Source organism: Glycine max, chromosome 4 (assembly GCF_000004515.6).
Source record: "Glycine max cultivar Williams 82 chromosome 4, Glycine_max_v4.0, whole genome shotgun sequence".
In the NCBI taxonomy this organism is placed as follows: domain Eukaryota; kingdom Viridiplantae; phylum Streptophyta; class Magnoliopsida; order Fabales; family Fabaceae; genus Glycine; species Glycine max.
The window spans coordinates 41,778,653-41,795,920 of record NC_016091.4 but is presented as its reverse complement, the minus strand read 5'-3'; the positions used below and the strand labels follow the sequence as shown (position 1 = coordinate 41,795,920).

The 17,268-nt window shown below is 35.7% G+C and overlaps 1 long non-coding RNA gene across 1 annotated transcript; it reads right to left on the bottom strand.

The window, feature by feature from the left end:
- Window positions 1-232: 232 nt before the first annotated feature.
- LOC106798591 (uncharacterized) lies at window positions 233-680 on the bottom strand. The gene is made up of 3 exons (XR_005891157.1): window positions 577-680; window positions 442-490; window positions 233-343 (listed from the first exon to the last, which is right to left on the bottom strand). It is a non-coding gene; the product is annotated as an uncharacterized lncRNA (long non-coding RNA).
- Window positions 681-17,268: the final 16,588 nt, after the last annotated feature.

The window sequence follows — 17,268 nt, the reverse complement described above, 5'->3', positions numbered from 1 at the left end:
TTATTTGGACTTAAAAAAAATATTTCTTAAATCCTTCAAAAATTAAAATTTCACTAATCAAAATTTTCAGTCATATAAATGTAATATTATTTTCATTTAAGAAAATTTATTGTTTTAAATCTTAAGTCTTCTGCTATGTATCAAAAGAGAATTTTAATATGCTTTATTTTGAAGAAATATGTGATTTAAAAAATATTAAAAAGATAGTTTCACAAAATAAGAAGTATTATATATACCATGGAACTTCAACTTGGACCTTTGGGTTACTGAAAATTTCAGCAGCTCTGTGTCTTTTGTTTGTAGGGATAGGCTCACCTTGTGGGGTGTAAGAATCGCAAATGACCTTAGCCAACCAAAATATATCTAGTTAACTTAATAATATCTATATTTAAATTTCAATCAACATACCATGTGACCTCTTTCAAGTATAACAGCCCTTACCAAAATATTGTTACCACCACGGAAAGGATCTTTGAAAATTGCTTGAGGACTGGGAGAAAAAAAAAGATTAAAATTAAAACTGCAATGGTGTAGAGTAAGTAACATAAATAGAAGTATCAGTGCCAAAATTCTTACTATAGGATTACTTCATTATCATCACCAGGTGCCTGTCCTGTGCTAGATCCATCATAGTTCCATTTAGGGAGCTTAGAGGGATCTTCAACAGGCTTTGATATTGTCTAAGAAATGAAAATATGTGTATGATTATCATGAATAACATGAAACAATTCAAATGACAATGGTAGGAATGATTTCTCATAGCTTATTTAGAACATTATAAATAACATACTCTTGATTTACTGCGCATATCAATTCTTGTCCCCCCAATCTTGTTTCAAAAAACAAAATTCAGTTTTAAATACCTTGCATCCTCACTCAGAAGCAGGAAAAAGGAAGTAGTTTGTCGTAATTGGATCTGGTGAACTTGTTGGATCGAGTGGCCTCAGAATAATTAAGAAGGGGAGTTGAATTAATTATTCCTAAACCTTTACTAATTAAAAAAATTACTCTTCTAAGGCTTTTACTAAATTTTTAAGAGAATGAGGAGTATAAGAGAAACTTAACAGAAAGTAAGAGTGGAAATTAAATGCACAACGGAAAGTAAAAGAGTAGGGAAGAAGGAAACAAACACACAAGAGTTTTTACACTGGTTCGGCAACAACCCGTGCCTACATCCAGTCCCCAAGCAACCTGCGGTCCTTGAGATTTCTTTCAACCTTGTAAAAATCTTTTTACAAGCAAAGATCCACAAGGGATGTACCCTCCCTTGTTCTCTTTGAACCTAGTGGATGTACCCTCCACTAGAACTGATCCACAAGAGATGTACCCTCTCCTGTTCTCAGTCGAACCCAAGTAGATGTACCCTCTACTTGTACCACAAAGGATGTACCCTCCAATGTGTTGAGACAAAGATCTCAGGCTGTTAAACCTTTGATACTTTGTGAATGGGGATACAAAAGAATTCTCAGGCGGTTAGTCCTTTGAACACTTTTGTATTAGGGAATGGGAAGAATCAAAAGAATTCTCAGACTGTGTCGTTTTGAATTCTTTGACAAGGGAGAAGGGAGACACAAAAGAATTCAGGCGGTTAGTCCTTCGTTCTTTTGGAAAAGGGAGAAGAGAGACACAAAAAGAATCCAGGCGGTTAGTCCTTGGCGAATTCTTTTTGGTAAAGGGAGAAGAGAATGAAAAGATGAATAGCATAAGTTTTCAAGGTTTGGAAAACCAGAAAACTTCAGAAAGCTTTTGGTACAAAGAAGAAGAAGAAATTCAAAGAGATTCAAGGCTTGTAAAGGATTGTAATGAAATGATTGGAAAAGTATTCAAGATGATTGAAATGCAAAACAAAGCCTTGGTTTTATAGACTCTTCATGTCTGGTCAAGACAACCATTTAGAAGAGTTATAACTTTTAGAAAAACTTAAAACCAATTTGAAAAAGTCAAAAACCTTTTTGAAGAGTTACATCTTTTGATTTATTCAGAAATAGTCACTGGTAATCGACTACCAAATTAGTGTAATCGATTACACAAGGCTTTTAAGTGAAAGGATGTGACTCTTCACATTTGAATTTGAATTTCAACGTTCAAAGGCACTGATAATCGATTACCAAAACATTGTAATCGATTACAACTTTTTGAAAATAATTGGAACGTTGTAAATTCAGTTTGAAAACTTTTTCAAACTCATTTTGCTACTGGTAATCGATTACAGCAATATGGTAATCGATTACCAGAGAGTAAAAACTCTTTGGTAAAAGGTTTTGTCAAAAACTCATGTGCTATTCAAAGTTTTGAAAAACTTTTTAATACTTATCTTGATTGAGTCTTCTCTTTATTCTTGAATCTTGAGTCTTGAATCTTGATCTTGATTCTTGAGATCTTGAACCTTGAATCTTGATTCTTGACTCTAGACTTTCTTCTTGAGTCTTGAATTCTTCTTGATTCTTTTCTTGAACTCTTGACTTGTTCTTGATTCACTTGAGTTGTTCTTTGATTGATCTTTGAGATTTTTTTGTCATCACCTTTTGTTATCATCAAAACACTTTTGAATCACCTTTGATTCACCATGAAGCTTTGCTTCTACAGAACTATGAGATACAAAAAGAGGCAGAATAGAATGAATACCAAATGTACTCAGCAATTATCTTGTCAGTGAATGGAGTGATATCCAAATTAAGTAGACCCTCGAGCCTGTTGATGGTGCTATTGTCAGACTTAATTGCCAACACTCTAAATTTAGCAGAACTGGTAGGTGAAACTTTCTTATTTTGTTTCCACAATAAAGAACTTCACATGTTTGATGTAATGGGAGTTGCATTAGGAGAGGATTTTGAGATTCTCATCTACCATTGCATAGAGGGAGCCAAAATCTGTGCCATTTTCTGCAATTCTTCTCTTTAGTACACAAAGTAGTTATGAGAACCCCCACTTAGATATGAATCAAATCAAATTATAATACATAATAAAATTTTATGTTAAATATTAAATAAAAATAATACTAAACAACCTTATAATTTAATGCATAATGTCTATCAGCTATTCTGTAACCACCATCAGATGATGACTAATCAAGCCACACATAAAATCATTGCAAAGACACAATTGCTCCTTATTTTGTCTTTAGCCCATTCACAAGCCAGATATTTCATAAGCTGATTGATTGCAACTTAAAATAGCATTGGACAGGAAGAACTCATTGCCTTTAATGACACCAACATTTTATTAATCACAAAAGCCAAATTAGTATGAACATGATAAGCACAAATTATAATTTGTGACTCGTCAAGCACCCTGTTCACACTGCATAATAGTCTATACAATCTCAAGCAACAACAAATAAAGTAAGGAAATACCTCTCTAAAACACTCAAAGAGATATGCACATTCTGATTCATTTTCACTACATCATGTTTCTCCACTAGTCTTTCAAATCAACCTGAAAAAAATAATTTCATCAGAATCAAAGGCATAAGTTCAAAACGAAAATAAATATCAATAACTTTTTAGAAACTTACTTCAGTTCTCTCATCAAATATATCTTTGTGAGAATCTAAGATTAACTTCCAATTTCGCTTGCCATACCTATACATATAAAACAAAGTTTAACAAGAATAGGAAATGTAGTGAGAAGCAGATTCATAGAGTGAAGTGGGCACTAAGCGCACTCCTGGTTTAAGGAATAGATCTACTGCATGAAGGGGGTTTAGGGTACAAATCTGGCATCATTTTAGTGGCGGCGTGCAGTTGTGATAGTGTTTGGGTGGTTGTGGTGTTGATGGTGACAGCATGCAGAAACGATGATGTTTGGATGGTGGTGATCATGCAAATTTGGTGGTGTTACGATGGTTAGGAGGTCGAAGATGAATGAAGGTGCCGACTGTTGATTACGGTGGATGTGGTTCAAAGAAAAAGAAGATGAATACAAACAAGAGGAAAATACCTTCTTCAGCGCCGTGATTTAAGAGTTATGAACATTTTTGTTGTGGAGTTCTCTCGAACTGGTTTTTCCCTAAATGAGTTTGGGACTTTTGGTTGATTTGGGGTGTGATGATCCTTCTCATCGTTCTTGGAGTTTTCGGGAAGAGGACACAAGAAGCAATAGATCAAGGGCATAAGAAGCACAATGGACGGATCTTAGAAGCAATAAAGGACGGAGAAGTAGAATTGCAGGCACGAGAAATAAAAATTTAATTTATTATTTAACTTAAAATTAAAGACGGTCAATAGTAAAAACATCTTAGTAACTATAAAAGCAAAGACGGTTTTCTAAAAACCGACGTAAACACCTTTTATCAAAGATGGTTTTTATATAACTGTCTTAAAAAAGTTGGATTTAATTTCCAAAACGCCACCGCTTATTTTTCTGCATCGATTTTTAAAAAATCGACTTAGATTTAATGATGTTAAAACATCTTTTTTTAGTAGTGTGGGTAATTACTCGCATATTGGGGCTAGGAATAAGGATGAGTATTTACCCGCAAATTTACACGGGTATGGATACTATATTACCCACTCCGTTTCGCACAAGTCACACACACACACACACACAATTATAAGTTTTTGTTAGTCAATTAGAACATTAAATTTAAGGATCACAATATTGGATGATTGTCTTTGTAATGTTGTTTATTTATGACTTGAGTTTGAATGAATCAGTGTTATATTTGTTTGTTTTTAATATTATGTGTGGATTTTTTAATGCTATATTTTCTAAAATTAAGAATGCAATTTTAATTTACTTGTAGTAATTGTTTTGATTAATTTTTTTTTATTGATTTATTAACTTTTTAAGTAAAGTGTGGGTCGTGGGTGCGGGTAAGAGTATATAAGTACCCAACAGATACGGGAATAGGTATTAAAGTTGCTATCTGCGCGAGTATGGGACTAAATGTGAAGATTTTTTTAAATGCGGGTATAAGGACGAGTATTATAGGACCATACCCAAAACCTACCCATTGTCATCCCTATCAAACACAATTTGGCTTGATTCATGGTTAGGGAAGGAAACTTTAGTTTCTAAATTTCCAAGATTGCATCTCATTTCTTTGCAACAAAATGAGGTTATAAACAATATGGGAGGATGGAATGGAGACTATAATGGAGGAGAAATTTGTTTGAATGGGAAAGTGCACAATTGCAGGATTTATCACTTCTTTTATCTAGTATGAGGTTGCAAAAGGAATGTTATAACAAATGGATTTGGAAGGATGATGGGGCAAGGGTCTTCTTGATGAAGTTGGCATGCAAAGCAATTCATGATGACTATCTAGGGTCTCAAGAAACGGATATTATGAGGAGTATTTGGAGTGTCAATGTTCGACCAAATGAACAGTTCTTACTTTGGAGAATGATCAACAGATTGCCAACCAAAGATAATTTGAGATATGGAATATTGTCACAAATTTGGTAGATTGGTTGTGCCATTTTTTCCGGATTGAAAATGAAACAGTCAACCATTGCTTCTTCACATATAGGAAGGTTATGGAAATCAAGGAAAGCATGTTATGGATGGCTAAACTTGCAGACAGTCCTATCGACAAATCCAATGGATCATTACTGGAAACATTGTCAATTCCTTCTATTAACAAAGGAACAGGAAGCATGGTCTGTTATATAGACAACAATATTTTGGTGTATCTAGAACCTTAGGAATGAATATTTGCACTGAGAAACATCTTTCAATATAGATATTTTGCTAGAAAACATTTCTTTCACTGTTTGGTCATGGCTTAAGGGGAGGAACAAGTCCTTTGCCTTCACGTTCAATCAATGGTCAATCTTACAAGGGGACCACATTTGGGCATCAACTGCAACATAGTGATATACAAGGGGACATTTAATGCAATTCTTTTTTAGAATTATGGGGGATACATGTAACGATGGATATGGCCACAATTTATAGCTATTTGTTGGGAATTTTTTTTCTTTGGTTAGTGCATAGTCAAACTGATGTAGCTCCATGTGGAGATTATAGGCCTTCGATCTTCTTCATCCCTAGAGTCCTTTGCTTCTTGAAGATGAATGGCAGCGGAATGGAGAAGGAAGAAAGATGATTGGAGATGCCACTTCAAGGAGAAGATGAGTCAAGAACAAGTTCACTACCATAGGAAGCCATGGATAAGAGCTTGAAGGTAGAAGAATATGAGTAGAGGGAGAAGGAGAGAAAGAGCATGACATTTTGTGCCTCAAATGATGTTTAAACTTTGAAGTGTAATTCTCAAATGATCAAAGTTGAAAAATGCACACACATGACCTCTATTTATAGCCTAAGTGTCGCACAAAATTGGAGGGAAATTTGAATTACTATTCAAATTTCACTTAAATTTGAAATTGAATTTGTGGAGCCAAAATTTCACTAATTATGATTAGTCAATTTTAGTTATGGTTCAGCCCACTAATCCAAGATCAAGTCCAAGATTCTCCACTAAGTGTGCTTAGGTGTCATGAGGCATGTAAAGCATGAAGGACATGCACAAAGTGCGACTATATGATGTGACAATAGGGTGTAGCAAGGAAATACTCACCTCCCCCTCTAAAATTTAATTGGATTGGGCTTCTTCCAACTCAATTAAATTTCAAAAACTAGTCTAGGTGCCCTAAAATACAAGGGCTGAAAAATCCTACATTTCTAGGATACCCTACCTACATTATGGAGCCCTAAGTACAAGACCCAAAAATAATGAAATCCTAATCTAATATGTACAAAGATAAGTGGACCCAACCTTGGCCCATGGGCTCAGAAATCTACCCTGAGGTTCATGAGAACCTTAGGGCCTTCTTCAGCAACTCTAGTCCAATCCTCTTGGAGCCTCTTGCTCATGGCTCTGGTGACTGGTTCCTTCTTAGGGAGGATTGCATCATCCCCTCCGCCTTGAAGAGGATTTGACCTCAAATCTGTTGGTTCCTCCTCCTCAATATCAGCTCCACCTGCAAAAGGAATTAAATTAGAAATGTTAAAAGTGGTTCTGACTCCATACTCTTATGGGAGGTCCAACCTATAGGCATTGTTATTGATCCTCTCCGAGACCTGAAAAGGTCCATCCCTTCTAGGGCTAAGCTTGGATTTCCTTTTAGTAGGGAATTTATCCTTCCTAAGTTGGAGCCAAACCCAGTTTCCCTCATTAAGAACTAGCTCATTTCTTCCTCTATTGCCTTTAGTTGAATACACCTTTGTTTGGTTCTCTATTTGGTTCTTAACCCTCTCATGCAACTTCTTTACAAACTCTGACCTAGATTCCCCTTCTTTATGTATAAAAGAAGTGTCAAGTGGGAGGAGAATGAGGTCTAAGGGTGTTAGGGGATTGAACCCATAGGCAACCTCAAAAGGGGATTGCTTGGTGGTTCTATGAACCCCCCTGTTGTAGGCAAATTCTACATAAGGAAGATACTCATCCCAAGACTTATGGTTGCCTTTCAGAAGAGCCCTTAAAAGGGTGGATAAAGACCTATTCACTACCTCTGTTTGCCCATCAGTTTGTGGATGACAAGTGGTAGATAAAAGAAGCTTAGTTCCTAGCTTAGCCCATAAGGTTTTCCAGAAGTGACTAAGGAACTTAGCATCTCTATCTGACACAATGGTCCTATGCAAACCATCGAGTCTCACAACTTCCCTGAAAAAAAGTTTTAAGATGTGGGAAGCATCATTCACCTTGTGGCATGGTATAAAGTGTGCCATCTTGCTAAACCTATCCACCACCACAAAGATAGAGTCTACACCTCTTTGGGTTCTAGGAAGCCCAAGGACAAAGTCCATACTAATGTCTACCCAAGGTGCAGATGGGATGGGTAAAGGTGTGTATAGCCCATGAGGCATCACCCTAGACTTGGCTTGTAAACAAACCACACACCTAGTGCAATGCTTATGAACATCTTTCTTCATATGGGCCAATAAAACTTTTCTTTGAGTAAGAAAAGGGTCTTGTCTATCCCAAAGTCGCCCATGAGCCCACCCTCATGACTCTCTTTCACAAGTAATTTCCTGATGGATCCTTGGGGTATGCAAAGCTTTCCCTCTTTGAACAAATACCCCTTAGCCAAATAGAATCCATCTTGGACCTTTTGCCCACAACTTTCATAAATGGGAGAGAAATGTTCATCTAAAGCATACAAGTCCCTAATGTTATCAAATCCTAAAATTTGAGCTCCTAGGGAGCAAAACAATGTGTGTCTCCTAGAGAGGGTATCAACGACCACATTTGTTTTTCCCTTTTTGTATTTGATAACATATGGAAATTTCTCTAGGTACTCTACCCATTTTTCATGCCTTTTGTTTAACTTGTTTTGCCCTCTAATGTACTTAAGTGATTCATGATCACTATGAATGACAAATTCCTTGGAAACAAGGTAATGTTCCCAAGTTTGGAGGGCTCTTATTAAGTCATAAAGCTTTTTATCATAGGTGGGGTAGTTGAGGGTGGCACCATGAAGTTTTTCACTAAAATAAGCAATAAGGTGCCCACCTTGTAACAATACAACTCCAACTCTCACTCCAGAGGCATCACATTCTAGCTCAAAAGTTTTAGAAAAGTCAAGAAGAGCTAGAACATGTGTCTTGGTAAGCTTTTCTTTGAGCAAAGCAAAGGCTTGCTCTTGTCTTTCACCCCAAGTAAATGCCACATTCTTCTTCACCAGCTCATTGAGAGGTGAGGCAATTATAGAGAAATTAGGAACGAATCTTCTATAGAAGCTTGCTAACCCATGGAAGCTCCTAATATCTCCCATACTTTTTGGGGTGGGCCATTCTTGGATGGCCTTGATTTTCTCAGGGTCTACTTGGACCCTATTTCTACCAACTACAAACCCTAAGAAAACTATATTATCTACACAAAAGGTACACTTCTCTTTATTTGCATAGAGGGTGTTTTTCCTAAGGACTGAAAGAACTTGCCTGAGATGTCCTAAGTGATCATCTAGGCTTCTACTGTACACTAAAATATCATCAAAATAAACAACTACAAATCTACCTATGAAATCCCTTAAGACATAATGCATAAGCCTCATAAAGGTGCTTGGTGCATTAGTGAGCCCAAAAGGCATCACTAGCCATTCATACAAACCAAACTTGGTCTTGAAAGCAGTTTTCCACCCATCACCCTTTTTCATCCCGATTTAGTGATAACCACTTTTAAGATCAATTTTTGAAAAGATGTTGACACCATGCAACTCATCAAGCAAATCATCAAGTCTAGGAATGGAGTGCCTATACTTTACAGTAATGTTGTTGATGGCCCTGCAATCTATGCATATTCTCCACTTACCATCCTTTTTGGGCACCAACAACACTAGCATAGCACAAGGGCTTAGGCTCTCTTGGACCCAACCCTTCTCCAACAATTCCTTAACCTAAGACTCTATCTCTTTAGTCTCCTGAGGGTTAGTCCTATAGGCTGGCCTATTAGGAAGGCTTGCTCCTGGGACTAAGTCTATTTGGTGTTCTATTCCCCTAAGAGAAGGTAGCCTAGGGGGTATCTCTTTGGGAAATATATCACCAAATTCATGTAAGAGTTCTTGGACCTTTGGGGGTAAGGTCTCAAATGTAGGAATTGTGGCAGTGCCAAGGGAGGTTTCCCTTGATAGGAGAAGGTATAAGGATTGTTTAAGAAGGAGTGCTCTTTTGATATCACCTTTTGTTGCAAAATGAATTTCCTTCTTAACAATCTTCTTGGAGGAATATTTTTCCTTTTTTTCCTTCCCCTTGGCCTTTGAAGACAAGGCCTTACTATCCTTCTTTTTCTTTTGTTTTTCTAGTTTTTCTTCCTCATCCCTCTTATTTTTCATAGCTAGTTGATCTTTGGCCACCTGCGGAGGTGTTTGAGGATGCAACACAAACTTTGTTCCAAGGTGGGTGAGGGTTATCTCATTAGTTAGGCCATTATAGATGATTTTCCTATCATATTGTCATGGCCTACCTAAGAGAAGGTGTACTGCCTCTATAGGAACTACATCAAAAATCACTTCATCCATATATGTTCCAATGGAGAAGGGCACTTTCACTTGTTGATTGACTATCATCTCCCCTTTCTCATTGAGCCATTGAAGTTTGTAAGGCTTTGGATGGGAAGTGATAGCAAGGCTCAACTTAGAGACTAATCTTGTGCTACAACAATTGCAACATGAACCACTATCTACAATGGGAGAGCATGTGTTATAAAAATTTTTACGCCTTGTGTGAAAAATATTCTCTCTTTGAGATTGGGTCAAGTCACAAGATTGACCTCCTAGAAGCCTTCTGACCATTAGAAGGTCCCCTTCTTCTTGGGGGTAGATTTCTTCACTAGATTTTTTCCTTTTTGCTTCTTCACTTTCACTAGAGGAAGGTGAAGTAGTAACCTCATCTTGGCTACTATAAATGTCTTGGCTTCTCATAATCATAGTTTTCTTGGTGGGGCATTGAGAAGCAATGTGTCCTCTTCCAAGACATTTAAAGCACTTTATAGAGCTAGTCTTCTATTGCATACCAGCCTTAGGGGGTTGCTTTTCTATTATCTTCTCCTTATCATCTTTGGGCTTAGAAGGTGCAGCCCCTAAGATGCCTTGACCTTGGTCTTTCTTTGGATAAGAGTGAGAGCCATAAGATTTTGAAGTAGGCTTCCTTTTAAGTTGTTTCTCTACCCTTATGCAAAGTTGGACTAGGTCATCTAGGTCCCTATATGGAAGGAGTTCAACCTTGTCCCTCACTTCCATATTAAGCCCACTAAGGAACCTAGCAATACTTGTTCTTTCCTCCTCCCTAAGCCCAACTCTCAAAAGGAGTAGTTCCATTTGATGCCTATACTCTTCAACACTCATACTTCCTTGTCTAAGCCTTTAGAGTTTGTCCATAAGCTTTTTTTCATAGTAGGAAGGGATGTGCCTCTTTCTAAGGGCACTTTTCAAGTCATTCCAATACTCTACTGGAGGATCCCCATGAATCCTTCTTTCCCTAACAAGGGAAGTCCACCAATAGAGTGCATACCCTTGGAAGCTAAGGGTAGCCAAAGGAACCTTCCTTTCCTCGTTTGTATGATGGCAAGCAAAGAGTTGCTCAACCTTCATTTCCCAATCTAAATAATCCTCTACATTGTCCTTCCCATGGAAGTATGGGAGGTTAATGTTAGCCTCTTGAGGTTTTCTTTCCTTTTCTCTCCTATGGGAGTGAAGTCTAGGATGTGACCTATGCCTTCCTCTATAATAGTCACTAAGTTCTTCACTTAGGCTCTTGCAAAGTCATGACTACTATAGGAGACATGTTTTTCTTTTTCCATTTCTTTCATTATTTTTCTTCTTTCTTCCTTTCTTATTTTCTCTCTTTCATCTTGACTAATTTCTTCCACTTATTTTTTTTTCCTTTTTCTTTCTCTCTTGTTTTTCTTTCCATAACTTAGGGATCTCAACTCATCTAATATCTTATACAAGGGATCCTTAGGAGTAGAACCCTCACCATTAACACTAGATGAAGAATGAAGACTCATGTTGGTTCTTAAGTTAGGGTTCTTTCTTGTTGGGGGTTTGAAAACAAAAGGTAAAAGAAACTATGGTTGAAACTAGCCAAAATAAACACTAAAAGAGGTGTGAAAGATAAGGTAAAAACTAATTGGTAAAAGGCAAGCTATCTAGGCGGTTTGACAATGGAAGGTAAAGGAAATAAGCTATGAAAGTAAGCAAGAAATTAAAGTGCAAGAAATGTAAACTAGGCGAATCCTAAGAGTGTTTGGATGACCACATTTAAGATTCCCAACAAAACACTCACTATCTTAAGGGAAAATTGCCAAAAATTATTACGCACAAATGGAAGCTTGGTAATCTATTGGAGGCTCCCAACACACTTCCAATGAAAGACCTTCTTGTTATGAAAACATGAAAGCAATGAAGATAAGTAAATTGCCAATTACAAAATTACAAAACGGTCCTCAATTTTGGTGGTTTTTCTCCCTTTGGTGATTCATTCAATTTGGAGTGCTTCTTAGTCTAATAGCTCTTAAGGTGGTTGGCCTCTTGCTTCTTGACTCAAATTCTTCAACGGATGGCACCAATCCTACTTTCCAATTCCCTATATAGCAACTCACAAACAAGGAAACAAAGAGACAAGAAATAACCAAAGACCAAAAAAGATGAAATGAAAGCTAAACCAATAGAGTTTTAACAAGACAATTTTTCAAGGATTATTCAACAATTAAAGCAATGAAAAACACATAAAAGCAAGCTAGGATTCAAAGAGAAACCTAAAATGGCTCCAGAGTAGAGTAAAAAAAAAAAAAAAATAAGACTCAAGAAACCTCTAGTTTTGGCACTTGTTTTCACACTAATTTTAATTGAAATTTCATAACTAAGATTGGTATAAAATAGGCACCAATTACAGAACAAATTTTGAGCCAAACAACAAGCACACTTCACTTTTACTTTTTTTTTTTCTGGACACTGATTTTGCTGCCAACGTGTATGATTTTTCTTATTATTTTCATTTATCTAAATCACTTGGTTCTTTTTTTATAATTTTTTTTCCAGATGTCTAGAAATTTTAGTAAAAATATCAGATCAAAATTCGCAGTGACCAATTCCCAGTAATTTTTACAAGTTCGTATGTTCAAGCTACCAGCACCAGCGATTTCAACCTAGAAATCAAGAGTAGTGTTTATGTTGCTTAAGGCTTGGATAATTACAATTTGTGTTTGCTTATGCTCAAATGTCTTGAATAACACAATTCAAGAGAGCTTAAGACTCATTTTGATTCACAAATCCAGCCACAACTCAGCACCATAACCCAACTTCTTCATAGGCATCATGTAGGAAACTTAAAAAACAAAAAAAAAAAAAAGTTCAATAGCACGACTACTTATAGGAATTGATTTAGAACATGTTATGAACTAAATAACATGCATGAGTTAGACTCAAAATTCAAAAGATATGCAAAGAATGACAAGAATACATGAACAAATGTATCTAGAATTCAATAAACAAAATCAAAATTCAACACAAACTTAGAACTTAATGTGACAATTATTATGACTCTAAGACAACATGGATTAAGTGATTTACACTTAGATTTTGGTGTTTTTTTTCTAATCATTATTTTGGAAGAAAATTTAGATCTAAAGGTTCAACACAAGAACATTATGACTGAAAAATGATAGAACCTAAATCAACACAAAAACATGATTCAAGAGTAGATCTATCAAATTTGAACCATAGAAATGCAAGAACAAGTGTAGATCTAAGATTTAATCGGTTTATTTTTTTGAATCTACTCTAAACAGCACCAATCCACAAGACAATGGAGGATATACATGGAGAATAAAATGAAGAACAAGGAATTAAAGTGACTTGATCGAACAAAAAGATATAGGAAGCAAAAGAACATCACCTAGACGAAGATGCTCTTGATACCACATGATGTAGCTCCATGTGGAGCTTGTAGGCCTTGGATCCTCTTCATCAATGGAGTCCTTTGCTTCTTGAAGATGAATGAAAGTGGAATGGAAAAGGAATAAAGATGATTGGAGACGCCACTTCAAGGAGAAGATGAGTCAAGAACAAGCTCACCACCATAGGAAGTCATGGATAAGAGCTTGAAGGTAGAAGAAGATGAGTGGAGGGAGAAGGAGCATGAAATTTTGTGCCTCAAATGAGGTCTGAACTTTGAAGTGTAATTCTCAAATGATCAAAGTTGAAAAAATGCACACACATGGCATTTATTTATAGCCTAAGTGTCACACAAAATTGGAGGAAAATTTGAATTTATATTCAATTTTCACTTGAATTTGAAATAGAATTTGTGGAGCCAAAATTTCACTAATTATGATTAGTGAATTTTAGTTATGGTTCAGCCCACTAATCCAAGATCAAGTCCAAGATTCTCCACTAAGTGTGCTTAGGTGTCATGAGGCATGTAAAGCATGAAGGACATGCACAAAGTGTGACTATATGATATGGCAATAAGGTGTAGCAAGCAAATGATCACCTCCCTCTCTAAAATTTAATTGGATTGAGATTCTCCCAATTCAATTAAATTTATTTCCCAACACACATCAAATATTCACTTAATTCAGGTGAAATTACAAAACTACCGCTAATATAAAAACTAGTCTCTGTGCCCTAAAATACAAGGGCTGAAAAATCCTACATTTCTAGGGTACCCTACCTACATTATGGAGTCCTAAATACAAGGTCCAAAAATAATGAAATCATAATCTAATATGTACAAAGATAAGTGGACTCAACCTTGGCTCATGGGCTCAGAAATCTACCCTGAGGTTCATGAGAACCTTAGAACCTTCTTCAGCAGCTCTAGCCCAATCCTCTTGGAGCCTCTTGCTCATGGTTTTGGTGACTGGCCCCTTCCAAGGGATGATTGCATCACAAACCCTGGTAATAGGGTCTAAATATTCTCTAACCTTGGGACCCAACATTTAACTCTTTAGTTTATGTTGTAAGTTGGATTTGATACCCTCATTAATACATCTTTTGCTGATTCAAAAAGAAACCATTGTCTCACATCCAGTGATGGAGAAGAATATCATGTTCATGCTTGTCCTTATATTGTTCCTTTAATTTTCTCGAGCGCATTTTTTTATTTCATTGAACCTATTATTTGTCAAGAAAAATTATAAATGTCATGCTAGAAAATGTTGATGCACTACAATTAACTACTTTTAAGATAACTAATTATTTTTTCACATTTCAATAATTTCATTATATATTAACAATTTATAAGAAATGTTTAATTGTTGGATCGAGTGGCCTCAGAATAATTAAGAAGGGGGGGTTGAATTAATTATTCCTAAACCTTTACTAATTAAAAATTTACTCTTCTAAGGATTTTACTATGTTGTTAAGTGAATAAGGAGTAGAAGAGAAACTTAACCAAAAGTAAAAGCGAAAATTAAAATGCACAGCAGAAAGTAAAAGAGTAGGGAAGAAGAAAACAAACACACAAGAGTTTTTATACTGGTTCGGCAACAACCCATGCCTACATCCAGTCCCCAAGTGACCTGCGGTCCTTGAGATTTCTTTCAACCTTGTAAAAATCCTTTTACAAGCAAAGATCCACAAGGGATGTACCCTCCCTTGTTCTCTTTGAACCTAGTGGATGTACCCTCCACTAGAACTGATCCACAAGAGATGTACCCTCTCTTGTTCTCAGTCAAACCCAAGTAGATGTACCCTCTACTTGTACCACAAAGGATGTACCCTCCAATGTGTTAAGACAAAGATCTCAGGCTATTAAACCTTTGATACTTTGTGAATGGGGATACAAAAGAATTCTCAGGCAGTTAGTCCTTTGAACACTTTTGTATTAGGGAAAGGGAAGAATAAAAAGAATTCTCAGACTATGTCGTTTTGAATTCTTTGACAAGGGAGAAGGGAGACACAAAAGAATTTAGGCGGTTAGTCCTTTGTTCTTTTGGAAAAGGGAGAAGAGAGACACAAAAAGAATCCAGGTGGTTAGTCCTTGGCGAATTCTTTTTGGCAAAGGGAGAAGAGAATGAAAAGATGAATAGCACAAGTTTTCAAGGTTTGGAAAACCAGAAAACTTCAGAAAGCTTTTGGTACAAAAAAGAAGAAGAATATCAAAGAGATTCAGGGCTTGTAAAAGATTGATTGAATAAGTGTAAAAAAAATGTATTGAAAAGCAAATCAAAGCCTTGCTTTTATAGACTCTTCATGTCTGGCCAAGAAGACCATTTATAAGAGTTATAACTTTTAGAAAAACTTAAAACCAATTTGAAAAAGTCAAAACCTTTTTGAAGAGTTACATCTGTTGATTTATCAGAAACAGTCACTGATAATCGATTACCAAATAAGTGTAATCGATTACACAAAGCTTTTATGTGAAAGGATGTGACTCTTCACATTTGAATTTGAATTTCAACGTTCAAAGGCATTGGTAATCGATTACCAAAACATTGTAATCGATTAAAGCTTTTTGAAATTAATTGGAACGTTGTAAATTCAATTTGAAAACTTTTTCAAAACAATTTTGCTACTGGTAATCGATTAAAACAATCTGGTAATCGATTACCAGAGAGTAAAAACTCTTTGGTAAACATGTTTTGAGAAAAATCATGTGCTACTCAATTTTTGAGAAAAACTTTTCATACTTATCTTGATTAAGCCATCTCTTGATTCTTGAATCTTGAGTCTTGAATCTTGATCTTGATTCTTGAGATCTTGAACCTTGAATCTTGATTCTTGACTCTAAACTTTCTTCTTGAGTCTTGAATTCTTCTTGATTCTATCTTGAACTCTTGAATTGTTCTTGATTCACTTGAGTTGTTCTTTGATTGATCTTTGATTCACTTGAGTTGTTCTTTGATTGATCTTTGAGCTTTTTGTCATCACCTTTGTCATCATCTTTTGTTATCATCATTGTTATCATCAAAACACCTTTGAATCACCTTTGATTCACCATGAAGCTTTGCTTCTACATTAATAATTAGTGTTGCAAGTACAAATTGATGATTACTACATATAAATTCATTCACTCTTAGTAACTTATGAGACAAAATTAACTATTACTATTAGACGTTTTAATAACTTTATGACACTATACAGCCACTACTTATTAGACATATTCGACTTTGAAACCCATAAGTTCTCATTAATAATTGTGAATTAAAGTTTACTAACATTAAACATTTGAATAATTTCGTAACACTATTAATTACTCGTGAAACATGTTTATCCATTAGTGTACTAGCCAAACTTATGAATCAATTATTTAAGTTATTAATGGAGAATAATTGCTCTATCTCATACCCTACTAACTTACCATTAGGTAACTACAATAAAGTGATGTTCAAGTGATTTTACTTCAATATGTGAATGACATCATTTTTTGGGTGAGACAATGCTTCCTAATATTGTGGCAATCAAATGCATGCTTAGGTGTTTTGAGCTTGTTTCCGAATTGATGGTAAACTTCTTCAAGAACTACTTTGGGACTATTAGGTGGATAGTGATGTGACAGAAAAGTATGCTAATTTCTTAAATTGTAGGTTGTTATCTTTTCCTTTTCTCTATTTATGAATTCTCATTGGTGTCAACCCTAGGGTAAAAGCTACTTGGAAACTGATTATTGATAAATTGTCTAAAAAATTGTCTTGTTGGAAAAATAGTGATGTCCTTTGTGGGTAGAGTTTTTCTTATTAATTTTTTTTCCTCTTTGCCTATGTTATATATTTCCTTTATTAAATTTCCTAAAAGTGTGGGAGAGAAAATCATTGGAATTTAAAGGTATTTTTTTGTGGGGGTGTGAAGAGGGATAAAAGGTGTCATAGGTAAGTTGGGATAA